At 41.3% G+C, this 18,227-nt stretch overlaps 1 long non-coding RNA gene across 3 annotated transcripts in view; it reads right to left on the reverse strand.

The window, feature by feature from the left end:
* Positions 1-17,392, reverse strand: part of LOC138818937 (uncharacterized) — a 49,517-nt gene extending 32,125 nt beyond the window's left edge. The window contains exons 1-5 of one of the 3 annotated variants that reach the window (XR_011369278.1): positions 17,317-17,392; positions 17,062-17,184; positions 6,198-6,369; positions 5,855-5,978; positions 4,152-4,435 (exon numbers count right to left, since the gene is read on the reverse strand). This is a non-coding gene — a long non-coding RNA (uncharacterized lncRNA). Of the gene's footprint in view, positions 1-4,151; positions 4,436-5,854; positions 5,979-6,197; positions 6,370-17,061; positions 17,185-17,316 lie in introns of those variants that run through there. The other 2 variants (XR_011369276.1, XR_011369277.1) reach the window with 2 other exon arrangements.
* Positions 17,393-18,227: the final 835 nt, after the last annotated feature.

Below are 18,227 nucleotides of genomic sequence, written 5' to 3' on the forward strand. Positions count from 1 at the left end.
CCCCCTCCTCTTGGAAAACATCTGAGTCCTCCATTTGAACAACACAAAACGCCCCGCTCTCCTGGAGAACATCTGAGTCCTCCATTTGAACAACACAAAAGGCCCCGCCCTCCTCTTGGAGAATATCTGAGTCCTCCATTTCAACAACACAAAAGGCCCCGCCCTCCTCTTGGAGAACATCTGAGGCCCCGCCCTCCACCAGGACAACAACTGAAGCCTGCCCTTTGGAAAACACCGGAGACCCCGCCCTCTCCTGGGACAATACCGGAGGCCCCGCCCTCCCCTGGACACCAGGGACTGCACTTTCCATTAGTTTATTTCCTATAGATTTGTAGCTTAAGTGGTTTAATAAAAGTTCGTTTTCCTTCACTCTGGACAACATGTGAGTCCTCACCCTCTTCTTGGAGAACATCTGAGGCCCCGCCCTCCACCTGGACAACACCTGAGGCCCCGTCCTCCATTTGAACAACACAAAAGGCCCCGCCCTCCTCTTGGAGAACATCTGAGTCCTCCACTTGAACAACACAAAAGGCCCTGCCCTCCTCTTGCAGAACATCTGAGTCCTCCATTTGAACAACACAAAAGGCCCCGCCCTCCTCTTGGAGAACATCTGAGTCCTCCATTTGAACAACACAAAACGCCCCGCCCTCCTCTTGGAGAACATCTGAGTCCTCCATTTGAACAACACAAAAGGCCCCGCCCTCCTCTTGGAGAATATCTGAGTCCTCCGTTTGAACAACACAAAAGGCCCCGTCCTCCTCTTGGGGAACATTTGAGTCCCCGCCCTCCATTTGAACAACACAAAATGCCCCGCCCTCCTCTTGGACAACATCTTAGTTCCTGACCTCCAAATAGACAACAATGGAGGCCTGCCCCTTGGAAAACACCGGAGACCCCGCCCTCTCCTGGGACAATACCGGAGGCCCCGCCCTCCCCTGGACACCAGGGACTGCACTTTCCCTTCGTTTATTTCCTATAGATTTGTAGCGTTAGTGGTTTAATAAAAGCTCGTTTTGATTCACTCCGTTACATTTCTCAAGGTGGCTGCGCACCCCGGATCCACAGGCTCTGGGACTCTGGAATTGGAAGCCATGGCCTGGTGCCAGGCCTTGGGGAGAGTCCACAGCCGCCCTGGGGGAAGAGAAGGGGGAGAGGTGGGAAGGAGGGGAAGAGAGGTGATGGGAGGGGAGAGGTACGGAGCTGGGAGAGGAGGGAGTGAGCCCCCAGGGATTCTGGAGCTTGAGGTCAGCCAGGACATCAAAACAGGATGCAGTCTTCCACAATCCGAAAGGGCTGTGGTTGAAGGCAGGCTTGGGTTCCGGAGGGCAGTTGTATAAAAACTTGTAATGGTGGACTTCTAGTTCTGCGGGTTATTTTTCAACGTACAACTTCCAGAACATCATGGTTCCGCTGTGGTACTGAGCAGATGCTCAGTGCTCACAGTCAGCCTCAGATCCTGCAGGCTGCCACACTAGTTCATAAAGAGGTGATGACACAGATGGCTCTCATTTATGGAGCTGAGGTCCAAGATCAAGGCTCCCTGTCCTCGGCAGAGCCTGTGAGGCTCTGCAGATGGATGGAGCCATGGCGGAGCTGCTGTTTCCAGGGAAGACACACTGGGCCCACCCTGACTCACGTGGCAGCTGGCTTCCCAGAGAACCATCGAGCCACAGAGAGGACAGTCCTGCAGGCAGTGGGACAGGGTGGGCAGAGCCCAGAGCTGGTGCTTACAGTGCACTGGTAGGGGACATGGGAAGGAGTGTGAAGAAATTATTACAGGCTGGGTTCCAGTGGCTCACGCCTGTGATCCTAGCTACTCAGGATGCTGAAATCTGACGGTGTCGGTTCAAAGCCAGCCCAGATAGAAAAGTTCATGAAACATATCTCTAATTAACTCCTTAAAAGCTGACAAAAGAGCTGTGATTCAAGCAAAAAGCTGAGGTAGGATGTGAATTCCTAAATTCAAGTCCCAGTACCAACACCAAAACAGGTGAAATTTTTTTATTGCATTTTTGACATCGATCTCTGTGGGTTAGACTGCGCTCTTTGAAAGCAGAGTCCTGGCAAAGAGCCATGCAATGTTCAAATCGGCTAAAGGGGCTTGCCAAAATGTTCTACAAAACTTTCGATCTGTCTCAAAACTAAGTTCATTATTGTAAGCATATAGTATCAAATGATACCCAGGGGAAACAAAATGTTCTTGGCATAGAACAATGAGAAAAGTGTGGCTGAAATTAGGAAAGCAACTCCATTTGCAATAGCCCCACAAAAAATAAAATACCTAGGAATTAACTTAACCAAAGAAGTGAAGGACCTCTATGATGAAAACTTTAAAATCTTGAAAAAGGAAATCAACACAGAACTTAAAAAATGGCAAAACCTCCCATGCTCCTGGATTGGAAAGATTAACATCGTGAAAATGGCAATACTTCCCAAGGCTATCTACAAATTCAACGCGATACCTATCAAAATTCCAAGCTCATTCTTCAAGGAAATAGAAGAGGCAATCCAAAAATTCATATGGAACAATAAAAGACCCCGAATAGCAAAAACACTCCTCAATGGAAAGAACACTGCTGGAGGAATATCAATACCAAATTTCAAACTCTACTATAAAGCCATAGTAATCAAAACAGCTTGGTACTGGCTCAAGAACAGACCTCAGGACCAATGGAATAGAATTGAAAACCCAGAAATGAACCTACAGACCTATAGCCATCTAATCTTCGATAAGGGAGCTAAAACAATAGAATGGAAGAAAGACAGCCTCTTCAGTAAATGGTGCTGCCAAAATTGGTTAACTACTTGTAGAAAACTAAAGCTACATCCTTATATATCACCCTGCACCAAAATCAACTCCAAATGGATCAAAGACCTTGAACTCAAAGCAGACACTCTGAAAACATTACAGGATGGAATAGGAGAAACCCTAGGTCTCCTTGGATCAGGCCGAAATTTTCTGAATAGAGACCCAGAAACACAACAAATCAAAGAAAGGTTGGACAAATGGGATTGCATAAAGTTGCAGAGCTTCTGCATGGCAAAGGTCATAGCTAGCAAGATCAATAGAAAGCCCACGGACTGGGAGAAGATCATCACTAGCCACACAACAGACAAAGGTCTCATATCTAAAATATACTTGGAACTCAAAAAATTAAACCACCCAACAACAAATCCTCAAAGGAACAACTGCCCAATAAATAAGTGGGCAAAAGACTTAAAGAGAAACTTCTCTGAAGAAGAAAGAAGGATGGCCAATAGACACATGAAGAAATGCTCAACATCCCTAGCCATAAAAGAAATGCAGATCAAAACAACATTAAGATACCACCTCACTCCAGTTAGAATGGCAAAAATCAAAAACTCTAACAACAACAGATGCTGGAGGGGATGTGGACAGAAAGGAACCTTACTTCATTGTTGATGGGAATGTAAACTTGTTCAACCACTTTGGAAAGTAGTATGGAGGTTCCTCAAAAGACTTCACATAGAGCTCCCCTATGACCCAGCAATCCCACTTTTGGGCATTTACCCAAATGTTTACAAACAAGACCACACTAAAGCTACCAGCACAACTATGTTTATTGCAGCATTATTTACCATAGCTAAGATATGGAACCAACCCAGATGCCCCTCAGCAGATGAATGGATCAAGAAAATGTGGTATATATACTCAATGGAATTCTATGCCTCCATCAGAAAGAATGGCATTGCCCCATTTGTTAGGAAATGGAAAAACTTGGAAAAAATTATATTAAGTGAAGTAAGCCAGGCCCAAAGAAACATAAGTCCCATGGTTTCCCTTATTTGCAATATCTAGTATATGTGTGAGTCAAGCGGAAAAGGTCAGATAATGTGATGTTAAGAGAATGAACCCTTGGATATGTATTTTAATGTTTTTTTTCTTTCATGCATGTGTTTCTAACGCATTTATAAGATCACTTCCTTGTTGCTTTGTATGTCCCTCCCCCACAGTATAACCCCTGCTTTCACAAATATAGTCAGTATAACTTGTGGAGGAGATGGGGAAAAACAAGTCGTTTAAGGATACAGGTGGACCTGTTGCAACAATGAGAAGTACAAGTTGTCATGTCCAAAACGAGCTTTTGTCGGTGCGGGAGTGGGGGTGGGGTGGGGGGGAGGGGAAGGATTGGGATTGGGATTGGGAGGCTGGGAAGGGGTGTGAAGGGTAAACAAAGGAGGAGGCTGCAATGCTTGGTAAGAAATGTATGCATTATCCTGCCCATGTAATTGTAACCCCTCTGTACAGTATGTTCACAAATAAAATAAAATTAAATTTAAAAAAATGTTCTTGGCATAGATGATTGCATCAACATATTAGCTGTTAATTAAATCTTTTAAAAGAAAATGTTTTTCACTTTCACATCTCCAACAGGATGAATGGCATGTGATCCTCTCCACAAATATTTCTTTCCTGCATAATAAGATGAAGAAGCTTTGAGCTCTCTACATGTGATTTTAAATTATCCTTACCATTAATCTGCAGCCTTCGATCAGAAAATGATAAACTAGTGAGGGATAAAGAAACCTCAAAGCATTCCATGTGGGATTTCACTTTATATATTGTTATACATGTATAAAGAAGTGACACATCTTTGACACAATCTGTGTTGAATCTTAGTCTGAGGACAACTCTAATAGAAGTATTTTTTTTCAGGGAGCAGAGCTTACATATTAGTAAAACAAAACCAGATAGGTATTAATTATTTTCTTTGACCGTTTTCCAGAATATACTATATTTACTGATCTCGAGACTATCTGCATATTATCATTCTGTACGGGACTCTTCTCATAAAAAGTAATAACAAAACCTTGCAGCAAGTAATTATCCAGAATTAACAGAGCATAGGGCATTTCTACATGGAGAAATCCAGTGGCAACTTTAGTGTGCCCTGGGCCCCAATCTCTGTTCCCCCTTCCTTCCCCCCGGCCTGCGAAGGCTTCGGGGAATCTCCTCACCATTCAGAGCCTCAGCAGCTGCTACAGATGCCTCAAGATCATGGAGGTTCCTGAATGCACTGGAGGCAGACCTGGGCCACCGAGTTTTGCAGGCATGAAGAATGCAAAATTGGTGATCCCGAGGCCTCCAGGGCTGGGGAGAGCTGAGGTAATTTCTCTGGAGGCTCCACCTGGGGCGCTGGCTTTGGGATCATGCTTTGTCCAGGACCAGATCTGCCATGTCTGGGCACTATCGCTGTGCTTCGTGTCTAGGGGCAGGATTATATGCCATCTTGCTCCTCAGTGACCGCATCTTTTTAAAATTAATTATCTTCAGTTGTACAAAGGAATTTCCATTCAGCTTGTCACTGTATGGGTGCAGTGCATCTTGATCAATGGCACCAGTTATGTTCTTTCCTGTTTTGATTTCTTTTTCATTAAGAGCAGAAGTTTAACCTCTTACCCTGGCTTCCTCAGCCATAGAGAAGGTGTTTAAATGTCTGGTTAAGTTGTGTTTGTAGGGAAACGGTCACCAGGAAAACCTTTCTCCACCATCATCCTGCTACACCCTGTATTTTTTTTTCCCTGGTGCTAAGGCTTGAACTCTAGGCCTGGACACTGACCCTGAGCTCCTTTTCGCTCTACCACTTGAGCCACAGCTCTACTTCTGGCTTTTTATGATTAATTGGAGACAAGAGTGTCATAGACTTTTCTGCCTCTGCTGGCTTCAAATTCTGATCCTCAGATCTCAGCTTCCTGAGCCTTACATTACATGAGCCCCTGGTACACAGCTTCTAAAGTATTTTTAAGTAATAAATTTTATATTGTTTGATCTCCTAAGTGAGAGAAGATATCATTGTTGACAATTGAAAAATAAGACATATGAGGTTCTTACCTGTCTCCTGGGCAGATAGACATGCTTTGAATGCAGAAAAAGTATGTCAGGTTCTGTGCCACCAAACTTTGGAGCATGTCAGGTGCCATTTTTCACTCTGTGTGCTTCTTGGACTCCTGGCAGCCTGTATTAATCCAAAACAGGAAGACAAACCCTCCCTCATTCCAAAAGCTGTGTCCCCCACAACTCTCTTCTCTAAACTGCAAGGAGAGGTGGTGTTATTATTCGTGTTAAGCCACTAATTGTCTTGTAATTAGTTAATAGCTGGCAAACTTTGGAAATAAAACTCAAAATCTAGGTAACATATATACAACTATAAAGAAGAAAAAAATTTCAAACAAACCTGCACAATAGGAACAAGCCTAGAGGTGTGAGGTGTGTAGGTACGTTCACCATTCAGCTTTCTCCCTGGTTCCAAGATGACCTGCAAATACCACACCTGGGACATAGCCGTGTTCACACTGATATGGTGTTACCTCTCATCCTTAGACCAAGAGTACCCAGCAGGACCAGGGCTGCAATGAAGATGATGTTCTCATCAGCCACTGGTAGCTCACACCTGTAATCCAAGCTTCCTAGGAGGTAGTCATCCGAGGATTGTAATTTGAACTCAAGAGACAGACTCCTGTATTCAATTAACTAGCAAAATGCCCCAGAAATGGAGGCCCAAAGTTTAAACACCTGTATCAGCACACGTGCATGTGCCCATGCGCATGTGCATGTGTGCTCACACTCACACACACACACACACACACACACACACACATGCACACACATGCACAACAAGCATCTCCCCTAGAGTAGAGCCCTGCTTGGTGCCTGAGACAATCAGTCCTGTTCCTGAGTCCATTATGAGATAGGCTATTATAAGAATTCATTCAATGAAATCAATAGAATGGCATTCCAAGATATGTTCAGAAAAGTTCCTTGCATAGTGCTGTACGTAGAAGGCTCAGGAGATATTGCAGTGCTTTGTGCCTCCCTGGAAAGCTAAAGCAAAACAAAATCACATTATAGAAGTGTGCAGAGCTGAGCAGGTGAGGTAACATAACCCAAAGGTTATGAAGATGAATGCGTATTTAAGGAGTCATGTAGGAAGCAGGCGCCCGGTGGCTTATATTTGTAATCTGAGCTGCTCAAGAGGCTGAGTGAGATCTGACGATTGTGGTAGGAAGCCAGCTCAAGCAGAAAATTCTGAGGCTCTTATCTACAATTAACCATTAAAAAGTCACAAGTGGAACTGTGGCTCTAGTGGTAGAGCACCAGCCTTGAGCAAAAACAGCTGAGGGAGAATGCCCAGGCCCTGAGTTCAAGCCTCAGTACTGGAATATTTTTTGTGTTTTTTTTTTTGTTATGAAATAAATATCTGAAAATACTTTAAAACATTGAAAGTTAAGAATATTTTAATCAAAATTGTTTCTTGTCCTAAAACTATTAATGGGTTAAATCTAAGGAGAGAGTAGTCTGTAGGACTTTGGGGGAAAAATCTTAAAAACTTGGAAGAGAGATTGAGAGGTAAAAATGTCTAAAAGTTAATCAGACAATCAGATAGTAGATCAAGGTTCACCTACATCTTCATAACTAGTTTTCTAAAGGGTAGTAAGTAGATAATGTGGCTCTTGAACCTAAGATTAGTGACAGGCAATGATCTCTTTGGTTTTTTAACGCAATCTTTAGTTTTGTTGATTTCTTAATATGCTCTTAATTTCTTTGCTGTTACAAATGTAAATCAAGGGGTTTCATTAATATCCTCAAGAGTTCTTGTGTTTATGTCTTTGACACATTAATGCACAGCAATGATTTTCTCTTACAGCCTCAGCCCTTTTAAAAAATTTCTGTGCCAGATCTGGGGCTTAAACTCAGGGTCTGGGCGCTGTCCCTTAGCTTTTTCACTCAAGGCAGGATCTCTGCCACTTGAGCCACAACTCTGCTTCCATGCTTTTCACAGTTATTTAGAGTAATGATTCTGGTGAACTTTTCTATTGTGACTAGCTTCAGACTTCTGTCCTCAGATCTTAGCTTCCTGAGAAGTTAGGATTACAGGAGTGAGCCACCAGGACTGAACTACATGCCTGTATATAGTTTTCTTCTCTTTCTTCTTTCTTTCTCTGTTTCTCCTTCTTTACATTGTGTTTTGTTCCCATCTTTCTTTATTGGGTCTAGTTGACTTTCTTCCACCTTTCCTTTTAATTCAGAATCCATTGGCTATCTTTATTACACTCATTTCACTATCCTGGATTAGTGATCCAGAATTGTCTTAAGTTTATTTTGTACCTTTGAGTGGCTCAGTTCTGTGGTTCAGGGATTGGGTGAGTAAGGCAATGAGAAGAAGAATAATTCACATGCCTCAGGCTGGGCAAAAACTGGAGAAAAGACATAATATATTTAAATAGTCATGAAGGTGTTCAGCCTTTCAAAACCAGGGAGGAATTTGATTTTGTTTCCCAATAAAGATGAGACAGGAGAGATTGGTTGGACATGATCTGGAAGAGAATCCAAATCCTTCAAAGAAATGTAAAGAGTGAACTGCCTTCATTGACTGACTAAACCAATGCAGGTAAAATGGCAATGAGTTCCTGGACCAGCATCCCTCTGTTCTTTCCCTTTATAAAACATGAATTATTCAATATAGATCTTATTTGTGAAATCCTTCTCTTCCTCACTCAGAAGATAGCAGATACTGAATCTTTAGGGTCACTGCTGGTCCCAGGACATGTGTTCAGTAATTTTTCACTAAGTGAAGAGATAGATCAGGTTGATGTGAGTTGCTGAGTTGCTGAAGACATAACTAAATAGCAACAGTATTCTTACTCCCCTCCCCAAATATGTTACTATGACTGGTGTTGGATATGTAATTTCTTATTTTCATGGACATCAAATAAAAGTAAAAAGGATGAAATTCTTTACTACCTGCAAATTATATTGTTAGGACGCCCAATCCACTATTGTTCTTCCTTCTTAGTTAGATTTTTAGTTTTGTTTTGGTAGGACTTGGGTTCTAACTCAGGACTCTGCGTTTGCTAGGCCAGTGTTCTTCCAGCTGAGTGACAACACCACTCCTTTCTCATTTTGGTTATGTTTCGTATTGGGTCTCCTGCCTTCTGTCCAAAGCTGGCCATGGGCTGGCATCGTCCCACCTACACCTCCATCACAGCCGGGATTACAAGATGGACCGGCATGCTTGGCCACATTGGCTAGCATCCGGAGCACTACATGGCATGCGAGACATCTCTCCCAACAAGAGAGCGCATGGAGAAGAATCTATGTGTGGGAAAGGAGGATGGAGAGACGAGGTGCACAGAGCCAGTCTGTTCATCCCAGTTGTTGGGAAGAAAAAGAAGTTTCCTGGTTAACGTGGGATTAAGCAGTCACAGCAGATCTGAACGTCCACACCCATTGCAACCAGAAAGACCATTGTAGTCTGAATGATGATGATCAAGACAGGCATGTATCTGCCCCGATTACCTCTCTCTTCCCACGTAATTACATTGGGGTATTTAAAAGTGGGCAGCAGTGGTGGGGAGGGGGATGTGAAAGGGAGGAGACTGTGGTCCATGTGGTTTAATTTCATGTGTGAAAACAGAACAAAGCAAAGCTATAAAGTTGTTTCAGAAGGGGCTGAAGGAGCAGGACAGGGAGGGTGAGGCTGGTTATCTGTGCAGAAGTGTGCCAAAGAAATCCCTTTACACAACTAACGGATTCCAGAACTATGAATCTCTGTATCAATCTATCTAGTCTCTATCTCTCATTATGTCTACAGTTGTATCATCTATATCTTTTATTTATATAGCTATATCATCTAAAGTATCTCTATCTATACATGGATATAGATCGTTTGTTTCCCAGGAGTGATGGTATACTCTCTTCTAGACAAAGAGGATTATTTAAATCTTGTATGTTATCTAAATTTAGCTAGAGGACAGGGTGGCTACAGGAGGAATCAGCCTGTGTAGTGTTTATATTTGCACACTGAGATTTACAGAACTTACTGAAATATATGGAAAAAATTCTCTGAAACAACGCAGAGTATGGTATGTCGCTTTGACTGAATGTGTTGTTGGGCTGATTGAAATTATTTACTGTGAGATGGATTTGGTGCTCATTGCTCTGTGGAGAGAATTATGGAATTTGCCCCAACTGGGAGCAATGCATTCTCCACCTGTTCATTTCTCTTAATCACTGCAAAAGCTTTCTCTTGACTGAGAAGTACCTTATCTTCTTAGTGCTTTATTTCTTATCACAAATTATCAATTGCTTTACACTGATGTGTTTGCAAAGGTACAGAAATGGTTCATCCATGTATTGCAAATATACTTAGATTGTGTGTGTGTGTGTGTGTGTGTGTGTGTGTGTGTGTGTGTGTGTGTGTGTGTGCACTCACATGCACCAGTCCTGGGAAGTGAACTCAGAGCCTGGGTGCTGTCCCTTACTTTTTTCTCCACAAGGCTGGTGCTCTACAACCTGAGCCACAATTCTACTTCTGAGTTTTTGGTCATTAGTTAATTGAAGATAAAAGTCTCAAGGATTTTTTCAAAGTCAAAGCTGGCTCCTACACCTGATCTCAGACTCCTGATGAGGAGCATAGAAATGGAGGGGCAAAGGGTGAGCAAATGCAGCAGTGTTGCTCACTAGACACTATGTTGGAAATGAACTACACCACTTATGGGCAAAGGAGTTGGGAGGGAAAAACTGAGAGGAAAGCAGGGAAGAAGTGACACTGTTCAAGGAGAAACATACTTATTACCTGACTTGTGTAACTGTAACCCTTCTGTACATCACCCTCACAGTCAAAAAAAGAAAAGAAAAATAAATCACAAAGCAATAGAAGAACAAGACAACTAGATGAGAAAATTAAATTCAGGGAATAAGTTCAAATCGAATGGCTATGACAAAAGCCCCAGCAAAACATGGGCCAGATTCCAACATTCAGCAATCAAAACAGTTTTAACTTACATATTTTCACAAAAAGTGATGGTTTGAATTCAACAGCATCTGTAATTTGGCACCAGCAGTTGTGGTTTTTATATTTCCATCTCATTTACAGGTTTTTAAAGTTGGCCTAGAAAATCTGTTCTCAAACAAAACTTAGATCCACCAGAAGAATTAAATACATTTTATGCATCTCGACTGTTTTTAATCTTGCTTCTAAAAAAGTAAAAAGATCCAAGCCCTATGGCCATCCAAAAAAGAAAAGGAAAAAATAATATTAGCAACCTGGTACTCAATCATGTAATTCAGAGAGGAAGAAAAATTTATATTTGGCATTTTCCTTTTAGTGAAATTAAATAAACATTTAGTTATAGATACATGATTATGTTTATAAAGAAATTCATATATGCTGTTTGTTCTGTAGTGTCTTATGATCCATTAACAAATATTGGATAATGTATTAACAAATAATAGTTTTATAATACTCAGATATACTGCTGCAGCTCATTTTTAACATGTGGGAAGCCATGTATTATAATGAATGAGTTGTGAATTTTATTAATGGTTTATAAGATGTGTCAAATCACAGACCCTTCACTGCATAGACAGCATTTATTAGAGATATTTTATCATTAATTTATATTCAGATAAAATGCTAATAGTCAACACATAAGAAGTAAACAGTCTAACAAATCATGTTATATTCTTGTGTTGCACTAAAACTATTATTGATAATTTTATTCCTTAATAAACATATATATATGAGACAGATTATGATGATAATAGAGAGCTGATAAGAGTAATACACAAAAATGTGTAGGTTTAGATATGTTTGGGTAATATGTGTGCCTCAGATTTAATAAATAATACTAACACATTCAGTCATCTTTAACAATGAACATTACAATCTATTTTTCATTAGAAAGCATTTCATTGAAACAAGTGCGCTTGTTCAATTACAATGTCTTCAAGTACTCGTTCAATAGAATGAGTAATATCATAAGCATCTATCAAAATTGAAATAATAATAAACTTTCTAATAGGTCTATGAAAGTGCATTTTCTTTGGTAATGTATAAACTATTCATTGCTAAAGGTAATAATAGAACTTAAATGAGTGTTTATTGAATCACTAAATTCAATATTGGAATAATATGTCTCAGATTTCCTTAGTGCATATGAATTTGATGTGATTAATACTTAGTATCATTCTTCATTATAGAATGCATACTTAAAATGTAAGGTGGCAATTGATAAACACATTTGGTAGTTTATCAAATGAAGCACTATTTTACTGGGACGTGCAGGTCATTGGTTTTAGCTCTCCATAGCTACTGGAAATCGGGGCTTCCAGTGACTGCATGTAAAGTGTCCAGTAGACAATGAGGTGCCAAGGCAGGGATCTACTCTGCCCATCATTTCGATGGTTGGGTCAGGCATCATCTGCAGCTTTTGCCTGTTTCTAGCCAGTGAGCATGCCCACCATCAGAGGAGAGAGGAGAAGGACACATTTCACCTGCACAGGAGCCTGCTCTTCTGCCAGCTTTAGCCCGGACTTCCCAGATGGTTCTCCTACACTGCTGGGTAAGTCAAATACCTCTGTGCTTTATGTGGACAGGTTCTGTTACAAATAAGTATGAAAAAATTCATGTCCTATCAGGTCTGTAAGCAAATTAACTTTGGGGGGAAAAAGTCTAATTTAATCATTCAAAGAGAAATAATGGCCCAGATAATATTTAAGCACAAATAACTAAGGTTATTTTCCTAATTAATATGTTCATCATTGGGTCTACTGAAAATATAACAGTATTTCAAACATAATGTTCACGTAATTTAGTCCACAGAGCCTCTAGAAATCCTATAATATGGTAACCAAATAATCACCAAATAAACCATGCAACGACACCTCTCTCTCTCTTCTCTCTCTCTCTCTCTCTCTCTCTCTCTCTCTCTCTCTCTCTCTCTCACACACACACACACACACACACACACACACATACTGGGGCTTGTTTTCTTACATGGCTTGGGCAGGCTGGCTTCAAAACAGGACTGTCAGATCTCAGGCTCCTGAGCACCAGTGCCCAGCTATGCAGGATGACTCTTAGTCATGTCCCTTAAGATGATGACTCAGCACTGTTGGCAGGCCTGCTGGACACCATGTGAAGTGTATAGGTGAATAGAAGACCCAGCTTCTTTCCTGAGAAATGCTGGCTATTTCTGACAAGGAGAGTATCAGAAAAAAAAAAAAATATATATATATATAGTTGCTGTTCTTTTTCTTTTCCATGTTGGGATACTTATCTTGCTGATCCTGATTATATTCAACTACTATGGCTTAATTCTTGTCAAGAAGAAAAAAATAACTGGATACTTAAATAAAGAATGAATGCTACCACAAGAAAATGGGGGTGGGATTGTGTATTCAGGGACAGGCTGCATCTTCTGCATCGTTTTATCAAATAAAGGATAGTGAAAGAACAAAAACAAACGTGAAAGAACAAATTCTGTAATTACAACTAAGGTGGGAATTAAACAATTTCCTAAAAAATGATTTATTAAAATATTACAATCACTTCAGCGGTGCACAAATTCCACTAGAATTTCCAACCACATGAAATCATCCTCTCTAACCAAAACTTAGGGATGGAAATAACTGCAATTGCCAGGTACCTGTGGCTCATACCGGTAATCTCAGCTACTCAGGAGGCTGAGATCTAAGCCAGCCCAGGCAATTAACCACAGGCAAACCAGAAATGGTGCTATGGCTCAAAGTGGTAGAGTGTTGGCATTGAGCACAAAAGCTCAGGGACAATGCCTAGGCCCCACAACCAAAATTAAAAAAAAAAAAGAATGAAAAAAAAAGAACCACACTTCCTAAGTCTAGTCATAAGCTTGATATTACTTGTAGTGAGTGCACAGAAAGCAGCACCACCAAATGTAATATGCATAAATTGGAGCTCCAGATGCCCCTAGATCAAGAACATGAATGTCTGTCTATCCTTCTTCCTTTTATTATTGGTTTCACCAAGTTGGCCTTGTATTCCATAAAAGGAAACTTTCCCTACTCTATGGGATTTCTACTTGCTCCCTTACACAAAGTCCATTTGGAAAGATTACAAGTAATTAAAGGAGCTGGGTGCTGGTAACTCCTGCCTGCAATCTTAGCTACGTAAGAGGTTGAAATCTGAGGATCATCATTCAAAGCCATGCTGGGCTGAAAAGTACACAAGAGGCCTATCTTCAATGAACCACCCCGACTCTAGAAGTCACATTGTAGTTCAAGTGGTAGAGCGCTAGCCTTGAGAGAGTCAAGTCAAAGTGCAAGATCCTGAGTTCAAGTCCAATACTGGTACACACACACACACACACACACACACACACACACACACACACACACACACACACACACACACACACACACAAGCTTAAACAGAAGTATCCTGCAAGGATTTTGGAGGGTCCAAAATAATATCTTAATAATGATTGCTATTTACAGTTGCCTTTAGAGTCACTAAATGTTGTTATTATCTAAACTAAAGTGACCTTAAATACAGCGATTACTCTGGAAGTGGTTTTGTAGGACAACACTCTTTCTCCTGTGTATTTATGTGCTGTGTTGGCACCTTTCAACCTCATTTTCTCTACTGTTATGTGAATTGTAGGTACAAAACGTCAGACTTGTTGAGAATATGATTACTTTGCCAGCTTTTCAAAGAAGTTATCGTGGTCACATTAAAATTAAATATTAAACTGAAGATCTCTTAATCAAAAAATGTACAATCTCTGGAAATGTGGGTGTCCTTTCTTCTATTGACCCAACAGAACATTAGCATGTGGTAATTTTCCAATGTGAAGCTGAGTTATTTCCAGGGTTGTAACATTCACTGAAGGGTGCAACCCAACAATACTTCAGAGATATATAATCAGTGGGCTGGATTTGAGTTAAAAGTATCTATTTTTTTGCACTTAAGGTTGGACACAAATGTATTCTTTCTTGGATATATGTCATAGATATATATGCTCATAAAAATAATTATAGCAGAAAATACACTTATATTTTAAAATATTAGGATTTTTTTGTCTGTTGTGGGGCTTGAACTCAGGTCCTGGACACTGTCTTTGAGATTTTCTGCTCAAGGCTAGCTTTCTAACATTTTAAGCCACAGCACCACTTGTAGCTTTCTGGTGGCTAATTGAGGAGAAGAGTCTCATGGAGTTTCCTGCCCCAGCTGGCTTGGAACCTGTATTCTGAGATCTCAGCCTCCTGAGTAGCTAGGATTACAGGCATGACCCACCAGTGCCCTGAAGGAAATGTTGTTTTTTTATTCCACATATATACATATATATATATATTATTGTAAATATGCTGTACAGAGGGGTTACAGTCACATGAGCAAGGTAATGAGTCCATTTCCTATCGAACATTGTTACCTCCTCCTTTAATTTTTCCCTACCATCCCTTCCCTCCCCACCTCTCCAACTCCTCCCCCCTACAGTTGTAAAGTTGGTTTTCAATATAGTGTCTTGTACATTTCATTGTTACAATGGGCCATCCTGTATCCTTATTTCAGCATTTTGTTATTTCCTTTCCCTTCCCCAAATTAGATAAATGTATATAAAAGATGCAGGACACCTGAATCAAATACAGTGACCACAGGGGTTAGACGATGGGAAAAGAACATACAAAGAAACAAAAAAATAAATTACATAGTACATTATAAGAATAGTACATTAAAAAGAATACCAACAAAGATAAAACCTCTTGTGTCCCTATCTTGGGGTTCATTTTGCTTAGCATCATCTTATCTGGTCATATGTACATTGTTTTTGATCTTTTTTGTTTGTCCTAGACATATACTAGCTATTATAGATAAGAGAAACCATGGGACCTGTTTCTTTGAGTCTAGCTTACTTCACTTAATATAATTTTTTCCAAGTCTTTGCATTTCCTAACAAATGGGGCCATGTCATTCTTTCTGATGGAGGCAAATACCATTGTATATGTATACCACATTTTCTTGATCCCTTCATCTACTGAGGGACATCTGGGTTTGTTCAATCTCTTAGTTATGGTGAATAATGCTGCTATAGATAAACATAGTTGTGCTGGTAGCTTTAGTATGGCCTTGTTTGTGATCGTTTGGGTGAATGCCTAAAAGTGGGATTGCTGGGACATAGGGGAGCTCTATGTGTAGAAAATTGGAGTTTATAGAAAAATGCTTTACTCATATTACCTAGACAGTGGGGAATCTGGCGAACTCTGACTAGGATTGAGTTCAGTTTATGGTTTTTTTACTCGACTGATTTATGGAATCTATGAATTATAGGACACAGAAAGGGGAAAGGCAATTTATGCTTTCAATAATTTTGATATACAATAATATATCAAGTACAAAATATTTGTAAAGAAGCTTGTGCCCAAAGAGAATGTCAATTTAAGTTTAACTTCAGATGGAAATTCTATTAAATTGGAAGCCACCAGAAAGTGATTATTATTAATGAAGCAATGCTCCAATCATGATATTTAGAGAGCAAGGGGAAGAGAGTGTGCAAGAGTGTGGGAGGCATGGAGGGGAGGGAAAAGGAGGTTTAGGAACAGAGACAGATGAAAGAGAACAAGTTTTACAGGGAAGGCTCTAGCACCTGGTCTCTGAAATGGCAGAATGAGATGAAAATCTTCATTTGATAAACTCTTCATTTAATAGCACAGCTTCTTTTTCATTCATATTTGCTAAAATACTTTTGCAATAGCCCCTAAAGAGATTTTTCTGAAGAAATACTAGAATCTCCATCCATTACTTGTCTAGAAAATGAATTAAGTGGAAATAATGTAGAGATTGCTTGGAATATGTTTTTTATTGTTATTGCTGATTATCGGGGCCCTGCTGGTTATTACACAAATGAGTTATTTTTAAGAAATCCATATTTAGAGATATAATTAAATATTAAAAATTGCAAATATATGAAAACAACTCCCATCAAACCAGATACATAAGCCTCTTTGCAAATTAAATCTCTGAACTGAAATACATCCATTGACATATCATACCATCAGAATTCTACTTTTTTGTACTTCTGAGAGCTATCTTCACAATACTAATTTGGAAATTTTTGTTCATCTTCAATATATTCTTTCTAAATGCACATGTCATGGGTCACTACATTCAAAATTAAATTAAGAGGTAATTGCATATTAAATTTTGAACTATTTTTCTATTACAGGTTGTGTTAAAATAAAATACACAAATTATCATGAGATGCAGGAACACATGTACATACCATGGTTAGAAATCATGTCGAGTTGGTTCCTCAAGATGGCAAGACTGCAGTTCAAGACCAGCCCGGGCAGGAATGTTAACAATGCTTCAAAGTGGTATGTTGGTAATATCTAAACACTTCACACTGGAAGGCACGCAAAGAAAATCAATGAAATATGAGTGATCTGAGGGCCAGGCATTTTCACATAAAATGTTAGAAAAAATTAAAGTATTGGCATCAGTCCATGTTTTATTCTGCTTTAGATACATGGTTTACCTGGAGGCCGGAATGGCCCTCGGGAATGGCCAGTGTGGAGGGGCGGGTAGGGGCATGGCCTGGTGGCCGAGCCACCAGCAACTGCAGCAACCCAACGGCCAAAGTGCCCAGAAGGAGGAGGGGTCCGGAAGTGGGCGGTCCCAGAAGTGCGCGGGCCTGGAAGCGGTTGGGCCCGGAAGTGGGCTGGTCCTGGTAGTGGCAAGGGCCGGAAGTAGGTATGACCAGGTGGCTGGGCCACAGGAGCAACCCGGTAATGGGAGGGGCTGGTATTGGGTGGGGCAAGACAGTAGGCGGGACAGGAAGTGAGTGTGTCCTGAAGTAGGTGTGTCTGGAAGTAGGTGGGGCAGGACGTGGGTGTGGCCAGGTGGCTGGGCCATAGGAGCAACATGATAATGGGAGGGGCTGGTACTGAGGGGCCAGAGTGGGTGGGACAGGAAGTGGGTGTGTCTGGAAGTGGGTGGGGCAGGAAGTATGTCCAGAAGTGGGTGGGACCAGAAGTGGGTGTTGCCAGTTAGCTGGGTCACAAGAGCAGTTTAACGGCAGCAGCATCCCTATGTCAGGAGCGTTGGGTGGGAGGAGGGGCCCGGTAGTGGGAGGGCCCGTTAGTGGGAGGGGCCGGAAGTGGGAGGGGCCAGGGCCAAGTGGCTGGGCCACAGGAGTGGTCAACAGCTGCAGCAACCCAACCCAAGGTGAGGACCGTCCAGTGAGAGGAGGGGCCCGTTAGTGGGAGGGGCCGGAAGTGGGAGGGCCCCGAAGTGGGAGAGCCTGGAAGTGGGCGTGGCCAGTGGCCGTGCCACAGTAGTGGCTAAGCAGCTGCAGCAACTCAACGGGAGGAGCGCCCAGCGGGAGGAGGGGCCTGGTAGTGGGCGGGGCCAGAAGTGGGCGGGGCTTTGTCCCAGCCATTCCCACAG

Source organism: Dipodomys merriami, unplaced genomic scaffold (assembly GCF_024711535.1).
Source record: "Dipodomys merriami isolate MVZ:Mamm:240054 unplaced genomic scaffold, mDipMer1.0.p SCAF_8, whole genome shotgun sequence".
Classification (NCBI taxonomy): Eukaryota; Metazoa; Chordata; class Mammalia; order Rodentia; family Heteromyidae; genus Dipodomys; species Dipodomys merriami.